Source organism: Neomonachus schauinslandi, chromosome 2 (assembly GCF_002201575.2).
Source record: "Neomonachus schauinslandi chromosome 2, ASM220157v2, whole genome shotgun sequence".
NCBI lineage: Eukaryota > Metazoa > Chordata > Mammalia > Carnivora > Phocidae > Neomonachus > Neomonachus schauinslandi.
The window spans coordinates 30,782,772-30,791,059 of NC_058404.1; the positions used below are offsets into that span (position 1 = coordinate 30,782,772).

At 45.0% G+C, this 8,288-nt stretch overlaps 2 non-coding genes across 2 annotated transcripts; both read left to right on the forward strand.

Annotated features, from left to right (window-relative positions):
* The first annotated feature begins 308 nt into the window (after positions 1–308).
* Positions 309–412, forward strand: LOC123324249. Its single transcript, XR_006539728.1, has one exon. It is a non-coding gene; the product is annotated as a small nucleolar RNA U13 (small nucleolar RNA).
* A 7,467-nt stretch (positions 413–7,879) lies between these two features.
* LOC123324238 lies at positions 7,880–8,013 on the forward strand. Its single transcript, XR_006539718.1, has one exon. It is a non-coding gene; the product is annotated as a small nucleolar RNA SNORA70 (small nucleolar RNA).
* Positions 8,014–8,288: the final 275 nt, after the last annotated feature.

The window sequence follows — 8,288 nt, forward strand, 5'->3', positions numbered from 1 at the left end:
ACAAGGCTAGCTTCCGCCAATACTCAGGCAACACTTCGTCGTTTCACGGCCTGCTTGTCGTAAAGCAACAGAGACCATGTTCCCCCAAAAAGGAGGAGTTTGGGCGAAAATTTTGCATAGACATATCCGCTCGCTAATTTTGTTTTTGTTTTCATTTATTAAGGTAGAAACAAAAGAAAAATGTCGAAGATATTTTAAAATTATACCCAATTTTACTGTGAGACTGAATATATAAAGCCCAAGTCTGTCACCCTTTCTTTAAAGTCAGTGGGACATACTCGGGACTCCTTAACAACCACAATCTCGTGATCCTTTTGTAGTTCATAAGTGTGATGATTGGGTGTTCACGCTGTTGTGTGACATGTGCCTCCCTCAAACCTTGTTACGATCTGGGCACATTACCCGTCTGACGTGAACTTGGAGGGTCCTTTTATTTTTAAATATCTCAAAACAAGTAGGGCTTTGGTTATTCTTAGGCTGTATTGCGTCTGCAGGTTGTAGGAGCAGTAAGAGGTTTTTGCTGGTTTGTTTGTGAGCATCTAGCTTTTCAGTTTCAGAGTCTGGTTTGATGCAGGTTGTAGCTTTTTATCTAGGAGTCGGCTTCTTAAAGCGCATATCTGTAGGCTGCTGCAGGTTAGGTGCCAGTGTCGGACGAGGACTTGGCTTGTGAGATCTGACCCCCCACCCAGGCGCGGGGCGGTCGCGGCGGCGCAGTCGCACTGCAGGCGGGCTCGCGGGTGTGAGCGCGCTGTGCTCCGGGGCAGCCCCCCGCAGTACTGGGTCTGGGCGGCAGGCGGCGCCGGGAGCAAGCTCCCGAATCAGCGGGCGGAGGCGACCTTCCCGTTCAAGCTGGGCAGCCCACAACGACCTGTCTTTGGCTCGGTTTCGACAGACGAGACGAGACGAGGCGGAGCGGGGCGGAGAGCCACTGCCCAGTGCGACCCCTTGTTCTTGCCCGTGTCATGCTACGTCGGCACCGCTTGTCCCCTCGCTGCGGGTTCCCTGAGTGTAGAATTGTGTCCAGTTGACATGGGGTACCCCATGGGAGGGTAACGATGCCTGGGAGTTCGTCCGTGGCTGCATGTAGCTTCCCCCGTGTCGTAGGAGCCCGGGGAAGCGGCCTTCATTGCTGCCCAGGCGTGAGCGGGAGCGCGGAGAAATGGGCGGCGCACACCTGGAGGGGTCGGGGAGCCGGCTCGGCTGCTGCTCCGAGGGGGACCCTCGGCGGGCAACCCCTCAGCTCGCGGCCGCTGCTCAAATCCGCGCTGCGGGGCGGGCCGGCTGGGCCTCCGCCGTGCAGTCCGCAGGTCGCCTACGGGCCTCGGGATTCCTGCGCCCCCCAAGAGTCCAGAGAGAGCCCTGCAGGGTTTTTCCGATCTTGGGGGGGGGGGTGTGTAGGGAGGGAGGTGTCAACGGTAGTTTCTCCTCCGCAGCGGGTGATTATGGTCCGGGAAGACACAGTGCTCTTTTCCCACCCGGGAGAGAGGGCACTGCTTGCGAGTATCCTGTCGTCTGCGCTTCTTTGCTCCCTGCCTCGTTCGCTCGCTGTGTGCCCTTGAAGAGTTCAGTAACCTCTCTGTGCCGTAATTTCTTTAACGGTAAAATGTGAGGCATGATAGTCCCTACTTCTTAGGATTGTTATTTTAAAATAAAGGAGTTAAATATGTGTCAACAGCTTAGAGCCATCTCTGGTGAGTGTTAAATTCACTACCGGCGTTAATTCTTAAACCACAGCTTAGGTATTAATTTACGTTTCCTCTTTTGAGGGAGTTTTGTGATTAGGACCCTTCCTCTCTGCCTCTTTCATTTGGCCTTGCCTTCTCTGACCAATTGGTGGCACTCATGATTTTCTAAGTAGTTTCAAACATTGATTAAAAAAACAAAACAAAACTGAGTTCCTCCCATGGGGATTCTCCCATATTAAGGTCCGTGTGGGAGCAAGATGCCAATCAACAGAGTGTCATTGTGTCCCTCCAGTGTGTGAGCCTGTCTGCCCTGTTCCACGCACCCTTTGTGCTAAGTGGATCCAAGATCTCACTCCCTTGTGAGCAAAGCGCTTGTACTGCAGTGGTCTCCCCCTCTTCACTCTGAGTTTCCTGAGGCCAGAGACCATGTCTTTATCCCCAGTGCCTGGCACGATTTAGCAACGCAATAAATGTTTGTTGAACCCACAAGTCTATCCACAGAAGACTGGCTGAATAAACCAGGGTACATCCACACAAAGCTGTTCTGTATAGCTTTACCAAAGAATGAAGCCCGTCTCTGTGGAAGGCCACAGAACTCCAGGATACATCGAGTGAAAAAAGCAAGGCTGGAACCACATATACATTGCCTTTCTTCTAACAAAGATGTGTGCTTTTGCTTACATTTTCAAGAAGAGGCAATGCAACTGTAAATCACAAACTAATAAAAATGGTTACATATAAGGAAAAAACAGTGAAGGGAATGGGAGTGGAAACTAGGCTTATTTTCATATACTGTGTTTTATAGTTTGACTTTGGAATCATGTAAATGGCGTACATGATTATTTTTTTAAAAGAAAATTAAGCATTTTCCAAAAGAAAAAAAAAAAGCCACTAATCAGAGTGTATCAGGAGTTACTGACATAACTACCTGGAAAAATAAGTAACTGACTTTAAAACTCATTATTTTGACTATATATCCTTAGGGTGACACATCCTCAGGATAAAAAAGAATGGCAAGGAAATCAAACTACACTTACTAATAGTATTTGTTAGTAATAATACTGGTATTGTTGTTTAGTTGCTATTGCATGTATTTGTACTTTACATCTATATGTTTAAGTAAAATAGTAAATAAGTAATTGAATTGATATCGTTAGATACCAAGGTCTTCAATGAGAGATGAAGGGATACAAGTATCAAGTCAATGATGTTAGGGATAAGTTGTATAATGGAAAATTTGAATCAGCAAAGGTAGTATGAGTCATAATTAATTTTTCTCTTTCTACAAAATACATATATGTTAGCTGTGTCCACTGAAAAGGCCAAGAAGCAATGGCAATCCATTGCCTATGAGCACCCCTAGTGTCCAAACTGATCATCGAAATGCCATTGCCCACTAAGAGGAACAAAGACCCCTCTAGGAGATGACTGATTTCAGAACTGGGGCAGGGATTGTGTAAAGATGAGCCTGTGGCATTTTGTTATGCCCCAGACTAAAGTGGCTATCAAATACTACTGGGGTTATGTCAAAAGAGCCCAAGAGCAAAGATAAAGGGGCACCCTTTGGCTAAAGATGGAACAGTTTAGGCTGAAGAAAGAATAATGACTGATTGATTGAAACATATCAAATGTATACAAATCCATGAATGCATAGTAATATTTTTTAAAATCCCTCATTGTTGTGAAATAAGTCAAACAGAGAAAGACATGTATCATATGATCTCACTGATATGAGGAATTCTTAATCTCAGGAAACAAACTGAGGGTTGCTGGAGTGGGGGGTGGGGTGGGAAGGATGGGGTGACTGGGTGATAGACACTGGGGAGGGTATGTGCTCTGGTAAGCGCTGTGAATTGTGCAAGACTGTTGAATCTCAGATCTGTACCTCTGAAACAAATAATGCAATATATGTTAAGAAAAAAAAAAAAGAAGAAGAAGGTAGCGGGAGGGGAAGAATGAAGCGGGGGAAATCGGAGGGGTAGACGAACCATGAGAGACGATGGACTCTGAAAAACAAACAGGGTTCTAGAGGGGAGGGGGGTGGGAGGATGGGTTAGCCTGGTGGTGGGTATTGAGGAGGGCACATTCTGCATGGAGCACTGGGTGTTATGCACAAACAATGAATCATGGAACACTTCATCTAAAACTAATGATGTAATGTATGGGGATTAACATAAGAATAAAAATAAATAAATAAAAATAAATAAATAAAAGGGAGGGAAGGGAAAAAATAAATAAATAAAATAAAATAAATAAAATCCCTCATTGTTTACTCTTGTATTGTCTAAGGAACTATTTGTTTGGAAAACTGGTAAATAAGGGGAAAAAATCAAGCATTTATTCTGCTATCATTTCAGGATACCCAAATAGTTTGTAAGGAAAATAAATGCAACAGAACAGTTGGACTTAGAGAGTCACTCCTCACAATTCATAAAGAAACACTGGGACAAGCAACAATAGCTATTAAAAGTATGAGGTCGGGGGCACCTGGCTGGCTCAGGGAGTTGAGAGTGTCTGCCTTCGGCTCGATGGTGAGCCTGCTTCTCCCTCTGCCTGCCTCTCCCCCTGCTTGTGCGCTCTCTCTGTCTCTCACTGACAAATAAATAAATAAAATCTTTAAAAGAAATAAAAGTATGAGGTGGGGGGCACCTGGCTGGCTCAATGAGTGGGTAGAGCATGGGACTCTTGATCTCAGGGTGGTAAGTTCAAGCCCCATCTTGGGCATAGAGATTACTTAAAAATAAAAATTAAAATATGTTGGTGGGAAACCTATATTGGCTGAATCAAACTAAAAACCCTGAACCCACTGATTTATCTTAACATCACTGAGTGAGACAGACAGATAGCACATGCCTCCTGTTGCAATAGGAAGTACACAGCGTCTACGAAATATTCTTGCACAAACATTGAATCTTCATCTAATCAAACTTCCAGATCTAACTACCAAATGGCAAGAAACATGGAGGACAAAGAAACAGATGAAAAGAGACTACAATGGTTTAATCAGTCAAATCAGGATGTGGGAAGTTCCACAAATTACCCGGTTTCTTCAATCGATGACGAGCATGAAAGAAATGGAGTCGAGGGAGAACTGATAGAGATTAAAAGTTTTTAAAGACATCTCAACCAAATGCAGTGTCGGATCTTGTTCTCAATACGTTGGAAAAAGACCTACTGAAGGCAACTGGGAGAAATTTGAACATAGACTCATTATTAGGGTGTTCATATAATCTGTCATCTAAACAGGGCATGTTGAAAGTTAAAGGCTACAAAGGTGTAAATTGGGTCTGTCCAGGCCAACTTGATTACCCTGAGGTTGCACAATTGTGTGGAATTATTGTTAATTTTTAGATTGACAACATTATTATGTTTATTTTTATAAGCTCTATGTCAGAAAAGCAACTCTCAAAACTTCTAGTCTCAAAACTCTTTACACTTCTAAAAATTACTGAGTCATACTCCCAAGGATGTCTAGCATCAAGAACGCTGAAAATAACGAATTTTGGAAAAGCTGTGGAGAACTGGAACGCCTATACATAGATGGTTGAAATGTAAAATGGTGGGACGCCTGGGTGGCTCAGTCGGTTAAGCAGCTGCCTTCAGCCCAGGTCATGATCCCAGGGTCCTGGGATCGAGTCCCACATCAGGCTCCTTGCTCAGCAGGGAACCTGCTTCTCCCTCTCTCTCCGTCTGCTTATGCTCTCTCTGTCAAATAAATAAAATCTTTAAAAAAAAAAAAAAGAAAAGAAAAAAAAAGAAATGTAAAATGGTGCCACTACTGTGGGAAAGAGTTTGACAGTTTCTCAAAAAGTTAAGCATAGCGTAACACAGAGTCAGACTCAGCAATGCTGGCCCTAGGTATAGAGCCCAGAGAACTAAAAACACATATTCATACAAAAACTTGGACACAAATGTTCTTAGTAGCATTATTCATACTAGCCAAAAGTGGAAACAACCCCAAAGTCCATCAACTGATGAACGAATACACAAAATGTGGTATATACGTACAGTGGAATATTAGGTACAAAAAGTAATGAGGCTCTGGCACCTGCTACGATGTGGATGAGTCCTAAAGACAGTATGCTAAGTGAAATAAGCCAGACACAGAAGATTCCATGTATATCACATGTTCAGAACAAACAAGTCAGAGTCAGAAAGAGGATGAGGAGGGGGAAGAATTGAGACTGACTGGTAACGGATATGGAGTTTCTTTTTTAGGGTGATATGAATGTTCTGGAATTAGCTAGTGGTGATCGTTGCCCAACCTTGTTGGCAAAAATACTAAAACCTACTGAATTATATACTTTAAAAAGGTGAATTCTTTGGTATGTGAATTAAATCTCAGTTAAAACACTAAAAAAGTATTGAGGACCCCCAAGAGCTTTTCTTTATGTGAAATACATATTTTTTTTCCTATAGTAGAAATTAGGGGCACCTAATAAATAATAAATTAATAAATTAATAAAAATTCAATAAATGAATTCATTGGCAGCTGTGCTCCTGAGACCCTATCAAATACGGATGACCCTATGTAAGGCTATGGGTTCTTCGAGACCACGAGGATAAACAAGTAGGTTCATTGTATGGCTTCATAGGGCAAAAACCTGAGCACAAAGTGAAGGCTCATCACTAGCACCTCCACACTGGGGAATTCTCCCTCCATTTACTAAGAGGATGAAGTGGAGCTAAACCAGAGGGCTAACTAGGAGGGGTCCCCGCAAGGTGTCATGCAGTGGTGAGCCTAGGATGCAAAGGACGCTATGGCCACCTGTTTATAAGACAGTGCTTTAGGGGCGCCTGGGTGGCTCAGCCGTTGGGTGTCTGCCTTCGGCTCGGGTCACGATCCCAGGGTCCTGGGATCGAGTCCTGCATCGGGCTTCCTGCTCCTTGGGAGCCTGCTTCTCCCTCTGCCTCTGCCTTCCCCCCCCCATGAAAAAATAAATAAAATCTTTTTAAAAAAGAATGATTAGGGGGCACCTGGGTTCCTCAGTCGTTAAGCATCTGCCTTCGACTCAGTCATGATCCCAGGGTCCTGGGATCGAGTCCTGCATCAGGCTTCCTGCTCCTTGGGAGCCTGCTTCTCCCTCTGCCTCTGCCTTCCCCCCGCCATGAAAAAATAAATAAAATCTTTTTAAAAAAGAATGATCCCAGGGTCCTGGGATTGAGCCCCGCATCAGGCTTCCTGCTCCTTGGGAGCCTGCTTCTCCCTCTGCCTCTCTCTCTCTCTCTCTGTCTCTCATGAATAAATAAATAAAATCTTTAAAAAAAAAAAAAAAGATCCTGTTAGGAGGATAAAAAGACCAACTACAGAGGAGGAGGGCAAGTGTGGTACAGGCTGGAGGGGACAAAGAGCAGTTGGGAGTCCAACACCTGGTGCTCTGGACTTTCTCCTCGCTGTGAAACCTACATAGTGGTTTCATCACAGTGAAGCATGAAGCATCATGATGCTTCTCCTGTAGAGCATATAAAGAGGAGCAGAGGGGCGCCTGGGTGGCTCAGTCGTTAAGCGTCTGCCTTCGGCTCGGGTCATGATCCCAGGGTCCTGGGATCGAGCCCCGCATCGAGCCCCCCATCGGGCTTCCTGCTCGGCGGGAGGCCTGCTTCTCACTCTCCCACTCCCCCGGCTGGTGTTCCCTCTCTCGCTGTGTCTCTCTCTGTCAAATAAATAAATAAAATCTTAAAAAAAAAAAAAAAAAAGACAGTGCTTTAAAAAATGCGTGCCTTGGGACGGCTGGGTGGCTCAGTCAGTTAAGCGGCTGCCTTTGGCCCGGGTCATGATCCCAGGACCCTAGGATTGAGTCCCACATTGGGCTCCTTGCTCAGCAGGGAGCCTGCTTCTCCCTCTCTCTCCCTCTGCTTGTGCTCTCTCTGTCAAATAAATAAAATCTTAAAAAATAAATAAATAAATAAATAAAATAAATAAAATAAAAAATGCATGCCTTTCTAAGTAGATACATGCCTAGGTGTGGGTCGAGGAATACCTGAGTAAGGAGAAAACACGGGAGGATACATCCCAGCTTCTCAGCATAGATGGCCTTGGGCGCTCAGCTGGGGAAAAGGAGGAAGAGAGGAAGCGGCTGGAGCTTAGCAAAACAAAAACACAGAAAGGAAAAACTGGCCACCCCCTTCCCAAAGCACATATGTGACCGTGCGTACCCACATAAAATTATCTATGAATGTGGTTATGGACAAAGAGGTTAAATTTTTAACTATTTCCTGTCTTTGTCCTTGGGGGCCCAGTGTGCCATGGTTGCAAACAGTAGCCTCCTTGGTAGTGTATGCAGCCTGTTGATTGTATGGGTTGCCCTACGGGACCTTGAAGACAGCCCTTTCCAGTGGATATTGAGGTCTGACCTCATGCTATCTCCAATCTAGGCTGCAGAGAGGTATGCGGGGTGCCTTTGGAAAGCCCCAGGGCACAGTAGCCAGGGTCCACATTGGCCAAGTCATCATGTCCATCCATACCAAGCTCCAGAACAAGGAGCATGTGACTGAGGCCCTACGCAGGGCCAAGTTCAAGTTCCCTGGCCACCAGAAGATCCACATCTCCAAGAAGTGGGGCTTTACTAAGTTTAATGCGGATGAATTTGAAGACATGGTGGC